Raw genomic sequence first — 15,104 nt, forward strand, 5'->3', positions numbered from 1 at the left:
ACGACGCCGCGTGGGGCGTCGCCAAGTGAGAACTGGCCCTGGCAGTAGAAAAAGTGACAGTTCTTGAAATTGGGAAGGGCGTCCCAGCGGATGCCGAATGCGATAAGCCATGCCTGTGTTACCTCTTTCGGATGTAGTTCCGTAGCCGGGCTTATGGCTTTTTTAAACAAACGGAAGTAGACATCAAATAACGGATGATTTTACTAGAAAGATGAGAAAATTACGGATGAAATGAAACAAAAATCAACGTCGTATAACGTACCAAACATACAAAAATTAAATTTTATCGCTCGTTTCTTCGAGGCAATCCGCCATCTTGGATGAGGACTTTCTGACCAAACCCGAGGCACAGTCTCGACGGCCGCACCGCCTAGTGCGTGCCTGGGGAGGGGCGGCGCCCACCCAGACGCCCCAATCTGTAGAACCTAACTTAAACTAACCTCACTAAAGTGAGGTGATTTAGCCCCCTACCTTTCGCAAGATGACAAGTTTCTAATCCGTTAGGCTTAGCACTCCCGTGTTTCTCCAGCGCTACAAGTGCGTCAGATGGGGTTGTTCAGATGCATATAAAATAACTTCTAGACCACAAATTCTTGTAATTCTTGTTTTTTTATATTCGCTATATGGTCTTCTCTCACTTCAGTGCATTATTTCTCTTCTGAACACTCCGGCTAATTAGGAAAAGCCATAAGCCCGTCTACGGAACTACACCCCCTCTTTCTACTGTACAGGACGATGGTCTTCCTCTACACGAGTCCTGACCGGCGATGATGGAATGTCCCAGCGGGCAGATTGCGTGGCCTCACGCTAGGACGTTGCCGGTAGAACTGGCTGCCAGGCGCAGTAGCGCGCGGCAGCAGAGGCGCGTCGTCGTCGTCGTCTACGGACCGCCACACTATACTATCACTCGTTGGGCTGGGTGTGCAACTTCCTTTCGTCGGAGCGCCCGGGTCGTCTGGATGACCCGAAAAGCATGTTGTTCGGCTATTTTTTTCGGTGGGATAGCTCCTCAATAGTTAGTTGTAGTAGATCGTACGCTATCGCCTTTGCGTACGTAAAATATTGCGTTGGTTGTTCTGCGCACGCGCAAAACATCAAGAGAGCTTCGCGCATTGCACATAACCACCAAGCTATTCCTTACGTACGCAAAGACGAATGTGTATGATATACTAAACCTCATTAATAGAGAACTTTAGCACATCGTACGCTACCGCCTTTGCGTACGTAAGGGGTAGCGTTGATGGTTCTGTGCACACCTATAACAGAAAGAGAGCTCCGCGCAGTGCGCAGAACCACCAACGCTATCAGTTACGTACGCTATCGTCTTTGCGTACGTAAGGGATAGCGTTGAAGTTTCTGCGCATGCCCATAACAGAAAGAGAGCTTCGTGCAGTGCGCGGAACCACCAACGCTATGCTTTACGTACGCAAAGACGATAGGTACGGTATGCTAAAACTAATATCTCTGTCAATCGTCATGAATTTGCGTACATTCGGCACTCTCTTAATATTTGTGGGGGTAAAAAAAGTGACCTTTACTTAGTAAATATTGGAGTTCAGTTCGAAAAAGTTTACATATTGAAATTACGTTACATTATATTCACATCAGGAGGTGGCAAAAACCCCGTAAAAGCAAATGACGTTGACCGTATGATTCTAGGTGGCGTAGTTTTTAATCATAATTAAAATTCAATGACACGTTTTCTGGAACACCCTGTGTGTGTCAGACTTTTGAATCAGCACGGTGTCTTAAATAAACATCTACTTTGGTCAAAAACAACCTTAGTTGTTTTGGAATACGGAATAACGAGCTTCCTGCACGAAAACCTGAAGTCGGCGGTAGCCATAACCCGAGCCAAACGGGGACGTTCCCGAATGGCCTACAGGTAGGCATCAAAGTTATTTTTCATCGATCATAGGCCCAGTCTTCTGTGAATTATTTCAAACTATGGGCTCTATGGGGAGCTGCTGGGCCCATATTGTCACTGCACTAGCAGCAAAAATGAGCGAAACAGAGATACTCCAGAGATGTAAGCGTAAGTGCCACCACAACGCTTGCGCAATCGTTTCAGCTATCGCTCGCAAGCGTTAAGAGTGTCGCTGCGATCAGTTGTGGTAGCGACGGGCCCAGCGAGCCTATTGACTGCGGCTCAGTCTGTGACTGGCGTGGGAGGAGCGTCGAAGGCGTTTACACTCTCCAACCTTGCATATAAGCACCTCACCTCACGGGACGTTCAACGTGTGCTTCTCCTTCGCAGTCCCGATGGCTGACTTGGCTTTGACTTCAGCTCCCGTTCGGGTGCTCGCCAACGCCGATGAATCTTCACCACTTTCGCGAAGAACCTCCACACCTCGTGTTACACTTTGCGCTGATCTTCCACGATCGCCTGCCCTGAATTCAATTGCTCCTGGAAAAGTAAGGGTATACTTATATTCCTTCATTCCGTTATTTGGGGACAGGACAATTTATTGCTTTAATCTTATTTACATGGGCCTGTCAAATAAATTGGGAAATCAATGTCCACTTAACCTGAGAGTTAGCAAACGAGGGCCGGATTTTCTTAATTTACTTTATATAACAGGTGTCAATGTTTGCATGTATCGTGTCCCAACTAATACGTATCAAGATGTAAAATAAGCCGGAGTGCTCTTAGCGAATATCGCGTCCTACAATCGCGCAATCGGGGAACGCATACACCTAACTTTTTATATTTCGGGGGCATTTTCGTACACGCACACACGCACACACACACACACACACACACACACACACCACAAAAAAAGGAAACATAATGCGTACCTCGTCGGAAGTTTGTGGTCGGAAATCTTTCAAGGCACTTAATGTTTTGCAATTCGCGCCTCCGCCTGAAAGCAATATTTTAAAATATAGCTAAGTAGTCGTATTTGAATAAGCAATTAATTAGGCAGAACGAAAAATACTAGTGACTTCTAGTAAGACTCAGTTTGTTTCATTCACGTAGAGCTTCCGAAATTTTTCAGCATCTTGGTGCATGTGGGTATGGGGACACACTGTGTGCAGGTATGAATGGTGTAAATGTTCCCATCTGTTTTTTCAATATTTTGAAATAAAGTGAAGGAAAACAAATTGTGGGTGGGTTACTGCAAACCACAATGGAGCATCGGTAATGCGCAAATGACGTGGAAACGGGTATACAAGGGTAGAAAATCCGGTGAACCGGCAACGAAATGTGAAAGTGCCTCAAGTCGACGGCCGCCTATATTTCGAACAGATACTGTACTTCTTCGAGGGAAATGAATATATTTCCGAAGAAAGCGTTGGCGCAAACCTTGTACGTGTACATGGAGGCCTAAAACATGCCTGCTTTGGATTAGGGAAAAGAATAGGAAAAAAATCTCATCACCCGATGAATTCCGCTACTCCCTCATAAAATAAGTCTTAAGAAAAGAAACAAAGGGAAACTAGGAAGTTGTCCCATCGCTAAGCTACGTTAATACATGGTCATTGAAGGATTTATGCATCATATAAGGACAACGGTACACAACCAGCTTCGTTCGCGAGTTCACATGTTCCTCGCGGAATAGCTTTCGACTATGATCGATTGCACTTGCGGTACGCAGCTGGTTTGATTGGAAATAAATGAGATCCCCTGGGCGCCGTCATACAGAGATAAGGGCTTCAATTGTCTTTTGTTCCAGTAAGACGTCGCATGGGAATGGTTTGAGGTTTTCGTATTGGACGGCAATAGAGGCGGCCTCATTCCAGCAGACGTGCATTGCTGGTTATTGTCCAGCTCTTTAACGTGTCGCTAACAATTAAGCAATATACTCAGAATACAAGAAAGCAACGACCGCAAAGAATGCGCAGGAAATACGTGCTTAAAGGTGAGGGTAGACATTATCCGCGCTTGCTAGGAATAAGCGCATGCAGGATCCGTGGCAGCATACGGCACTGCCCTAGTTGAAATAGGTGTACCGTATCCGTGCGGGTATTGAGTACATCCGCACATACGAGGTCACTACAGTTTTAAGAAAAAGTTTGCATGTCAAAAACGCTTTTACTTTTCAGCATACGAACATTATCAGGAACGTATTGTCATCCGCAGTTGTCCAGTAATAGCAGTTAATAAGCAAAGGCAAGCGATGGCACACTTTGCCACCGTTTTGAATTTACTGCGTGCTCCCACTCAAATAACAGCTCCCTGTTTCTACAGCTTTTTCTCCAACTTCTCACATCGATGTCGTAGATGATATTTAGAGATATTTGATGGGGGATGTCGTCTTCTACGGCGCAGCAGGGGCAAGTGGGAAATGGGACGCGGCCCATTTTGAACACGAGTGAAGGGGTGAGGGCAGTGGCGTATCTAGGGTGTGGCAGGTGTGGACAGGTGCCATGGGCGCCAGGTGAACAGGGGCGCCATTATGTGGTCGGGTGTGAATGTGCCAGGTCGGGCACTCAACCTGGCACATTCATAAATGATCTAAAGCACCCGCCATTAGGGAGGTTGTAGTGTGAAACCTAGTGCGGACCACACGAAAACGCATCCCTAAGGACATCATGTTAACCATGTTGCCATGGGCGCAGGTGGCTCTAGATACGCCACTGGGTGAGGGTAATGTTCAGGCCAAGACGATGAAGAAGGGACTCTTCTTCGCGGGTACAGCGGCAGCCGATGACAAACTGCGCTGGGGTCTCTATGCACTGCAGGAACGAACGAGGTCGGATAGCGTCTACTAGAAACTGACGGGTGCAGCCACCGCCGAAAACAGCCAGGCCGCAGGCGACAAGCTGACACCGGGAGCGGCAATAGGGGCACCGGCGTGGCCGCATCAAGCGCGGCGCATCTCGCAGCCGCGTCCACAATGGTGTTTCCGTGTAGCACTAACCCCTGTAACCTAACAGGTATATTCTCGAAACTGCCCGTAAAGCCCTACATGCCTAGCTGCACGAAAGCCCATACATACCAGCCCTTCTGGAGAGCCTATATTATCTCCTTATCTGAAGAGCCCCACAACTATTTCCAAACTCGTCTCTCAGGACGAGAGGGAAAAGTTCCGATAAAGCGGCGGCAGCTTCGCGTGTATTTGAACATCCAATAAATGTGTACCATGAGGCTTTCACATCTTGCATGAGGACAGTGTTGTATGAGAACATTCCATCGCATGCTTAGTGCTGGTGGGAAAAGGTGATCGTTGGCAGTAAAAAAGTGGATTAAATGTGCGCTTCAGATATGGACTGTTGATAGTTAATGAAAATGCTTGGAAGGGTGGGATCGAGCCCTGCACTTTCTCTCTACAGAATTGGCGAGCGTGCTTACCCTGCATTGCGTGAAATGGAATATTCCAAACAGGGACTTGAGCAGAATTTTCATGTCAGGGTGGCGTTGGTGTACGGGTGTGGCACCGGTATCCGATAGCTACTGTCGCGTGTATCAATTAAAAATGTTTATTTTTACACGCGTGTATTTCTATATCTTCGGCGGCGCTAAAGGGCCTGTGTGTAACGGGAGGGGTGCTGGGAAAATTCATGAAGGAATTCACATGTGTATACAGGTCATGACGTCGTCGGGCACATGTGCAGCCGTTTCAGTACAATCCTCAGAGCATTTAAAGGTATATGAGTCATATACACACATTCCATATAACGTGTACGGTAGCCGAGGGGCTGCCGCAGAAATGCTGCATATAGCGTACCGTTGGCAGGCACATCCCATTCATGGTCATTAAAATAAGCGTTGCTCCGTTGTTTCTGTTCACGCTGATACAAAAAGTTGGCCACTATACCGTGTAGTTTTTATGGGGAAAACGCAAGCCAACACTTTTGCTTTTGTGCTCTTATTCCGCGCGCATTGCGTTTATTAGGACGTTGAAATGAAACTTATGTAATGACCAAATGCAATGATCTTATTACGAATCACATATAACCTGATAATTAGGACCAGTTTCACATGTAAGGTAAGTCCGCCCACACTTGTTTGGCTACATGTTGTACGTGCTGCAGGGCTGGACCGCGGATAATTGGACCACCTGGTGTCCCTTAACGTGCACCAGAAATGTGCGACATACGGCGCTGGAAGGAACGTTTACCCCCGCGACATTGCTACTTACCTCGGCCGCGATCGGACCCATGATCTTGAGCCCGACGCGTCGACGTGCCAGCACGCTACAAGCGTTGAGACATCGTGCATGCGGCATTGTCCGTTGCTTGATGGGAGGAAGACCAAGTGGCATAATGATGCCGCCTTCAGGCTACATATGCACGTCAGCCATACATAACCAGAAAATATGTACAGGGTGGGTGCCCCACATTTTCGCACATAGCGCGTTCCCTGCATACCGTACGAACTTCCGGTGGCGCACGATTGTGTATTTATGCGGTTCAAATGAAGAAGAAGAAAAAACGTGGTAACCAAACTTTGCGCAATAAAATCGTTAGCAAAGCGAACTTGACTCCGTGTATTTCCAACTGGACATGGCAGTGAAGCACAGTTGTATCGCCCTACCGCTGCGGGTGCCACTCACGCAGAAAGAAAACGAGGCCTGGTACTCCTAGCGGTAGCTATACGCAACTGTGCCGTGTCCGCCATATTGACTTCTCCATAGGAAAATCGGGATGCACGGAGAGCAACTTTTTGTTACGTAGAGTTTGGTTACTACGATTTTATTGTTCGTTTTCATCCGAGAAATGCGTCATCCCGCGGCACAGGAAGTGCATGCGGTAAGCAAGGAACGCCATACGTGCAAAAATGTGGGGCTACTTTATCTGCACCCACCCTGTATATTAATATAAACACATGAAGAGCTGTATGCTTCACGGTCTACAGGTGCGATGGAGCTGAGCTTGGATAACGAGCACCATGGGGGGCAATTAGAGTCGTCACCAGTCCTAATTTTACATTTACGACTTCAAGTCCAGCCAGGACCACTCTTAAAGGATGGGAGTAAATAGCTGGGAGTTGCTTCGCTCTTCCGAGGACTCACCAGACGGCGACATTCGTACAGCTACCCGGCATTGCATGGCGCCGTTCCCGTCTCACCCTTCGCGATGGTCCTCCTCGTGCATCCACAAACAGCGACTTCCGCAGCAACACGCTTCGTTACCATCGCGATGTACCGCTGTGGACAGCACGGCACCAGTTGCATGTTATACGCCAGAGGTCGAGAAACCCGGATAGCTGAGCGGCTACCCAAGCTTTCAGCCTAGGTTGCCGCCGTCGGCTCATACATCGTTAGCAGCCAAACAAAGAGACAAGAACGGGAGAAGAAGGGTAGTTCTGGCTGCTCACGAACCACGAGCACATACCAGCTACCCCTCCTTTATTTTTTATAGTGCTTCTCCATCGATCCTCACCATGGGCAAGCTGTGAGCTGATCATCAAGTGGCGGACAAGGAGCACTGAGACAGCTAGCTGTTCGAGCGTGGACCCGAAGGGGACTCCCGTACTCCCGCAAACTTCGCTCTGGAGAACATCCAGCTGCAGTCACCCCAGAAACCCGCCCGGTCCACTTATCACTTGCTTACACCTCCACATCGCCGGAGCTGCCTTCGCAGTCAGTCCTAACCGTGTTCCCAGCAGACCCTCGTCACCACATGGGGGAGGGGTATATATTTATGATAACAAAAAAAAAAGTAGGAAAGGTCAGCCAAACGGTAAGTGGGCTCACTATTCCGCATGCAGCAAAACAAAAAGAAAATAATTCGGTCATAATTGGTAAGCTAGCAAAACGTGAAACAAGGATGAGATAAATTAAAGACAAATAAGATTAAAAATAAAAAGGTGAGGTTGATGTGTATGAGTTGAGGGTGGGGCAATGACAAATGAGATGACAAGACTTGAGTTCGCAGGCTGTGCATGAGACCTGTCTCGCTGAGAAACGTCAAAACTGCTTTGGTCACAGATCGCTGTGTGGGATGTCGTACTGGGCCGAGCAGAGTGACCAGAGAAAAGACTGCACCAAAGCTCGAGTAGGCGTCGTCTGAGCGTGGCTCGAGGGGTGTCGAATCTGCGGCAATTGAGGAGAAGTTGTGGAATATCAACAACAACAGTGCAAGTAGGGCATTTGGGCGAGTGGACACGACAGATTTTATAGAGAATCAGCGGGGTCCTGGCGACATTAATTGGTGGTCTGTGCAGAATGGACGCTTCTCGACGCGAGCAGTGCTGGGTGGCAACGAAATCTATCGACAATTCGATGGAGCGGAGATGATTGCTTATTCGGACAGCGCCCTCTTGAAGCTTCCGAGTGCAGCTGTGATGGATTCGGCGTATCTGTAATCGACATGCTGAGGCCGAAAATGGCAATGAACAATTATTGAAGATGACGTCCACATGTGCACGACGTGCTAAGGCATCTGCGCGGATGTTTCCGTGCAGGCCAGTGCGGCTGGGTACCAATTGGAAACATAGGCTGTGCGAGGATAAAAGTCGATTGTGTGTTACGAATATAATTACGCTTGTAATATTGTTTCGTCCAATTATTGTACCAGTACCTCTAGCACCACCTTACGTCCGCGAACACAGTCCACGCTCCAAGCTCTGATCCCGCCATGTGGTTCAACGCGGTCAGTATGACGCAGACCTCCGACTCGGTAGATTACGCTTCAAAAGGAACTTTCTGCATCAATTCAAGATTTTCATGTTGAATGTAAAAGGCTGCTGTTGATCAGCCTTAAGAAACTGATCCATCGGTGTACACAGGGATTAGTTGAGAGTAAGCTGAGCTGTGATGCTCCAGCGTAACTTGATGAGCACCAACGGGACGTACAGGGTTTTTCTTCATAAGAATAGGAATGTGGTCACATACAGGAGTCCTGCGAAAAATCCACATTTGCGTGGCATAGGAACGCACCGATGTTGTGGCGGGGAGGCATACTTTCAGGCGGTCAACAGCGCTGCCAAAGCTAGAGTCCGGACAGTCGATATCGGTGAGCCGAAGATAATGGTAGGGGTGCTGCGTGAGGTGCCGCGCATAAATCCGGAATGTTTTCACGTCCCAAAGGACACCTGCTGGAGTTTCGCGTGCCTATACCAGGACAGAGTAGGTCTCTGTCGTTCTAAAAGCTCCCAAACAGACGCGTAGGCTTCGGGCCTGAATATTGACAAGCGGACGCTCTCCGGATACGCTGAGGTCGTTTAGAATAGGTAGTACTACAATGTGCCGAGAATGAACGCTTCGTGCACGTGACGCAGGTTAGCGCATGAAGGGTCCCCGAGCGATCCAGCAATGTAACGTAGAGCATTTACAAAACTGCTTCTATCGGTGGCTATTGTGTTTACATGCCGGGATCACTTCATACCTTTGTCTAATGTCACGCCAAGGTACTTGCAAGGAGGCACAAAGTCCAGCAGTGCACCACTAACGAAGAATGGATACCGTGGCAACGGTCCTAATACCGCAGACCGATAAGCATCGGTCCGCGAGGTGCCTAAGGCGCATTGTAACCGGCGCTGGACAGTGTCTCGACGGGTTGCAGAGGTCCATATGCAGATGTCGTCTGCCTACAGAGTGATGCGGGTATGATCACGAAGCTGAGCGGGAAACGAAGCCCTTATAACGTTAAAGAGGAGAGGGCTCAATACAGTTCCGTGTGGAACACCACGGATGGCGGGACAGAAAGCGGTGTCACATTCCGTCGTGCACACGAAGATGCGTCGGTCAGAGAGAAAGGATCTGATCTGAAAGGATCTGAAAGGGTCTGATCCATGAAATGCGCAACCTCCTACTTCAGCAGTAATACCACGTGACTATGACGTGGTTTTATTTTTCTACTGCCGCGAATTCGGGGAGCTATGGAGGCCTGGCGAGAGTGGCATATGGCAGTTGGAACCAATTCTCGCCTCCCGCCCTCTCCTCTCCCTCTCGGCTCTCGCCGTTTGAAGTTTGAATTGCCGTGGCGTCTTCACATTGCATCAGCCTTTGAAATTACCTTTTATTCTTTTTTGTCTTCCGTTATTTAGCTTAATTTTTGTTGTTGTTGAGATGTATTTTTTGCATTTCTCTGGTACTTAATATGTTATGATATTCACCTCAGATGAGAGTATGTGCACGAATTGGAGTTACAGGGATACAGCATATATTTGATCGCAGACGCGCGCACCTGGATAAACAGCAATAAAAACTGATCATGCATGTGCTAAAATAGATCAGAGTAATAGATCAAACAAAGCATGGCAAGTGTGGACAAGATGAAATCTCAAAGGGGGAAGCTGGGAAGCTGCCCAGCTTGGAGTCTCAAGTGACCATTCTTGGAACAAAATGGTACCTGTGATGTTCCCAGCTGGAACTTCTGGAACCATCTGAGACCAGAGTGGAACGAGCCACCCCACTTGGGAATCCAGCTGGGACCATCAAACATCCAACTGGAACCATTCTGGGACCTGTCCAGATTTTCGCCTGGGTATCAAGCGAATTCCCTGACCAAAACAAAACGGGACTGGTACCAGCTCCTACGTTTTGATACAGATCCAATTTGATACTTCCAATCAGACGAGTTTTAGCACTGTTGATGCTGATGAAGACAAACCTTCACTGGTGAAGGTACGTATACATTTGTCGTGTGGTGACGCTTTGCTTGGTCAGTTCCACAACTGCTGCAGATGTCATCCTGTGAATCTGTCTGCGTTGCAATGCTGTGGCACTCTTTGTGCATGTTTATTTGCACAACTGCGTTGAACGAAACTCAAATCGTACACACCTTCATTTGGTGCACCCCTGTGGATCTGTGTGACCTGAATACTTACAGGAGGATTTGACTTCATTTGTTTGAGACTGGTCATAAGAGCGATCAAAAGCACAGTGTCGAGCATACATGTGGTCCGGTGCGACCGGTACGTTGTGCTTCGGTTGGTCACGCTGTTCCTGAGATGCAAAAACGAAACACTGTGTCACTACCTTTTCATCCGCACAGCGATAAGAAAAGCACATTGTGGCGGGGCGTGGCATACATACAGCAGGAGTATTTCTGAAAGACCAAGAGTCCACAGTTTCATTCCTGCAGACACCGTGCATGCTGTGAAGTGTGCTCTGAAACTGTAAAACCAATAATTATGACGCAGGAGTGACTGCACAACTTTTATACATTACCACTAGGGATATGCTACGCACCACGTTCGGCATGGTCGTTCATCGGACTTGCGCCCTGCGAAGTGTGCACAGATTATAGGACTGTTCGTGCAGGATATGTGCACAGGATAATACGCAAAACCTGTCAAAGCTGCAGCGCGAGTAATCTATTCTATGCACTATTAATGCTACAAATTACCTGTAACTGCCGTAACGAACACACAGCAGTGGAGCATGTAAGACAACAAACCTTGATAACGAGATGTTTCCCGTTGGTGGTTGGTGCTGGTTCAACACTGGCAAAGCCGTACTTTTCAAGCGACTTCGTTGAGCGCCCGGCACGAAAACTTCAAAGCTGTCCGAAGGAAATGCCTGGAGGCATAGGCGCCGACTGCGGGGGGCCCTTGACCCCCCGGAACATGAACTAGGGGGGGGGGGGTGCCGCCTCCCCCGGGAAGTCCCGCTAAGAGGCTGACACCAACCTTTGGGGCTCGGCGTGCCCGGGTCAAAAGAGAGGCACCAACCCCAAAAATGCATCTTGCAATTTGTAAAATATGTATCCGCCCACCATACTCATTATCACAGTAGAAGGTGAGGCGAAGAAACACACAGGATGACACAACACATAGCCTGAATTTCGCCCAATGCAATCAGATCAATGAAACGAAACAGTCGAAAAGGTACCAGCAGCTGCCAGTGAGATGTAACGGTAGGATCTTCGGAACGCATATCCGTTGGGAGCGGGTTCAACTCCCGCTGCTCCATTTCATTGACCATATTCATTATATTGCGCGCATTTCGGGTCAAACACCGAGGATTCGATGCCTTATGTTCCTTTTGCACTCAGTTTTCAAAGGCGTAGTGCCTTCAGCTGTGCACATGTTCACCGTTTACGTTCTCTCTGTTTTTTCTTTTTTGTTTGTTTTGTTCTTTTCTGTTCTTCCTTCCTCTTATTTCTATACCAGTTCTGCATACATCATAGGATCCCGCCAGAGTGTGTGATTCTTCAGCTTTAGTTCTGTGTTCTTCATTTTTCTTTTCCTTTCCTTTCCTTCTTTTTGTTTTCTTTTGCTTTCTTCTTTTCTTTGCCTTTTTTGTATTCCCCCTTTCACATCCGACATCCATCTGGCTTACCTTTCCTTTCTTTTTTTTCTTAATAAACATATCCCCCCCCCCCCCCCCCCCCCCCCGCCAGAGTACTTACTTCGCGGTGCGCCCTTGCCTCCCCCGGGAAAATGAAAACTCTCCGCCTCTGCCTGGAGCGCACACGCGTTCACCCGAACGCAACTCCCTCCCGAGAGACAAGAACCACTCTCGCTTTCGCCGGTCACATTTTGGTACCGCATGATCGGAGACGTCCTCACTGGCGGTGTCCGCTTTTGTATGACTGCTCCCACACGCTGTTATGCAGCACCGCAGGCCAGGCATTCTGTTAGTGCCGACTGACTGAATGAAGGGCACAGCTCTGATTTACCAATGAAAGAACAGAGAACAGAACGACTGGTGATGCGAATGACAGCAAATGGTGCGACGGTTGTGCGCCTGCGCTACGATCGCTTCGGTGAGATGTATTTATTGAAGGTGCAATCTGTCTCGTAATGTTTCAAAACCCGCAAAAGTGCCCAAGTTGAGTTGTTTGGGTACATTCGAGGAATAAATAAAGACAGAAAAAATTAAGCTACGTGTCCACTAGGGGCGCCAACTCAAGTTCCAATGGTTCCGGAAATTCCGGGACATGTGTCACTGTTGCTTGAGGATTTGAGGTGTTTTTCTCAGCAGGCGTCGCCCTGAGCTGTTTTACAGCAATTTTACTCGCCAATTAAAATATTTTGCGTTGCCTATCGCAGCTATAACTTGTTGTGCTGGGTTTACAAGCAACAAGCTGTTAGACGATGCCGTCAACATTAACTGTTTTTCTGCTGGTTTACAGTACCTCTAAGTCCGCGAATTTGCATGTTACAGCACTACAAATCGATAGATAAACCCTCGTAAACTGCAACTGCTCGCTGACACAAGAAACGAGATACCCAACGTTGCTAGACACCCTCCGAAGTGAGAGTAGCAAAACAAGATATCAAAACACGAAAGGAGGAGTATTGATCCCCCCTCCTTCTATAGCACGCAAAAGGTGATTAGCGCTGAGATGAACATACATGTCCATGACGCGAGTTATTTTCACTGATTAAAAACAGGTCACGTGGGATTGCGTGACGCTTGCGAAATGTGCAGCAATGTGCAATGAGGATGGCGAAACGAAACCGAAACTTGTGTATCGTGCATTGCGCTTCATGGTAACTGCCACAAAATCGAAGCAAACTTATGAGAGGCTGCATTACAGGAATGTTGGCATCTGTTTCATTCCTGCACATCATTTCACATCACACTGTACGTGAATCGTGTACGTACATCACTGTACGTACATGGGTATCGTGTCTCACGATGCTGGGGAAGTAGTTGCATGGGGAAGTGTGCATGGTTCTAGTCTTTTAATTTTTGATCGCGTAATCGGAATATCGGCACCTCTCGCGTTGTGACTTGCATGTGACCAACCAAGAGCTGTTCCCCTACTAGCGTTTCTTACAAACGACAAAACATGGAAACATGTGCGAGGGTATATTTTTGATTACTCATATATAACGAGAAAATGTATCGTTTTCAGGTTGCTGCCACTACACCAGGGTTGCGGAATGTGATCACCCATTCCATTCCAATTCCATTCCGAGGAATGGATAATTGTGATAACTCCATTCCTTTCAATTCCTCGGAATGAAATGGTATGGCCAATTCCCGCTCCTGGAATGGCTTGGCGACCCCATTCCATTCCTTTAATTCCACCAATAAAAGAAATGGGACCGGTAACGGTACTAGCTAGCCCAGCAGTGCTATAGAGGAGATTGACATTACCTAGCACGGAAAAAGCACAAAGACAAGGTTATTTCGCCCTTGACAGTGTGGCACCCAGACGATTCCATTCGAATTCTATTCCGCCTGAGAAAAAATGCCTAATTCCATTCCCATTCCATTCCTAGGACAGTTTCCGCCATTCCATTCCAATTCCATTTTGGGCTCTGATAAATGATGGAATGATTCCAGAACCATTCCAACACCGGAGTGGCAACTCCGCAACCCTGCACTACACCATGTGCCCTCAATTGTCCTGCGTGAATGATTACACTAACGACGTCGCCCACCACGGCCGAAGTGTTTTGCGCACAGTTTCAGCATGAATCCTGCAGGTAGCTTACCCTTCGGATATACTAATTCTGAATTTACATACTGTAGCTTAGAGGAATTCCGAATGCCCAGAGTGACACACGCTTATAACATTGTGACATCAGTGCAGTGACATGAGCACTAATGTAATGCCTCCTGAAAATGAATGTGGGGCAGTGGTTTATCCAGAATCCCAAGCATGGAGGGCGTGTTGGAAAAAAATGTGTGTGGGGCGGGGCCATCATTATAGTTACGTCATTACAACTTAACATATCATCACAGACACGTCTGAAGCTGAAATCGCAAGAGCACCCCATCTAGTGGGTACACAGGCAAAAAAGTTAGGGGGGTGACACTGAAGTCTATTTCATCAATTCAGGCGAAGCAGTTCGCAACATACAATGCACTGTCTACATTACCAAGTAGAGTAACATCGACTGAATCTGACCTTCCTATTATCAAGGAACACAGGAGCAGCCCCCATGTGGAAAGTACCACACCTCAATTGCGAACTGATATTCATGACCTTCGTTCAAGGTGTGATGACTCTGAAAATCAGTTGCGCCGCTCAAACCTCTTGTTCTATGGCTTACCCGACACTGATGGCGAGACCTGGAAACAATCCGAGGATATTGTCACAGATTTCTGTAAAAGCAGTCTAGGAGTAGAAATCCAATCCGTGTCCATTGAATGTGTTCATCGCATTGGACGTTACATTCCAAGTCGGCCTAGGCCAGTTATTGTGAAGTTTGAGCATTTTAAAGTGAAAGAATCAATTTTGTCAAGTGGGTTGAAATTGAAAGGCACAGTCTTTAGCATTGGTGAGGATTTTTACCGCTCCGTGCGTGT

The 15,104-nt window shown here is 47.7% G+C and overlaps 1 long non-coding RNA gene across 1 annotated transcript in view; it reads left to right on the top strand.

The window, feature by feature from the left end:
- Window positions 1-2,104: 2,104 nt before the first annotated feature.
- Window positions 2,105-15,104, top strand: part of LOC135391383 (uncharacterized) — a 35,756-nt gene continuing 22,756 nt past the window's right edge. The window contains exon 1 of the long non-coding RNA XR_010421914.1: window positions 2,105-2,415. This is a non-coding gene — a long non-coding RNA (uncharacterized LOC135391383). The remainder of the gene's footprint in view (window positions 2,416-15,104) is intronic.

This window comes from Ornithodoros turicata, chromosome 4, assembly GCF_037126465.1.
Source record: "Ornithodoros turicata isolate Travis chromosome 4, ASM3712646v1, whole genome shotgun sequence".
Classification (NCBI taxonomy): Eukaryota; Metazoa; Arthropoda; class Arachnida; order Ixodida; family Argasidae; genus Ornithodoros; species Ornithodoros turicata.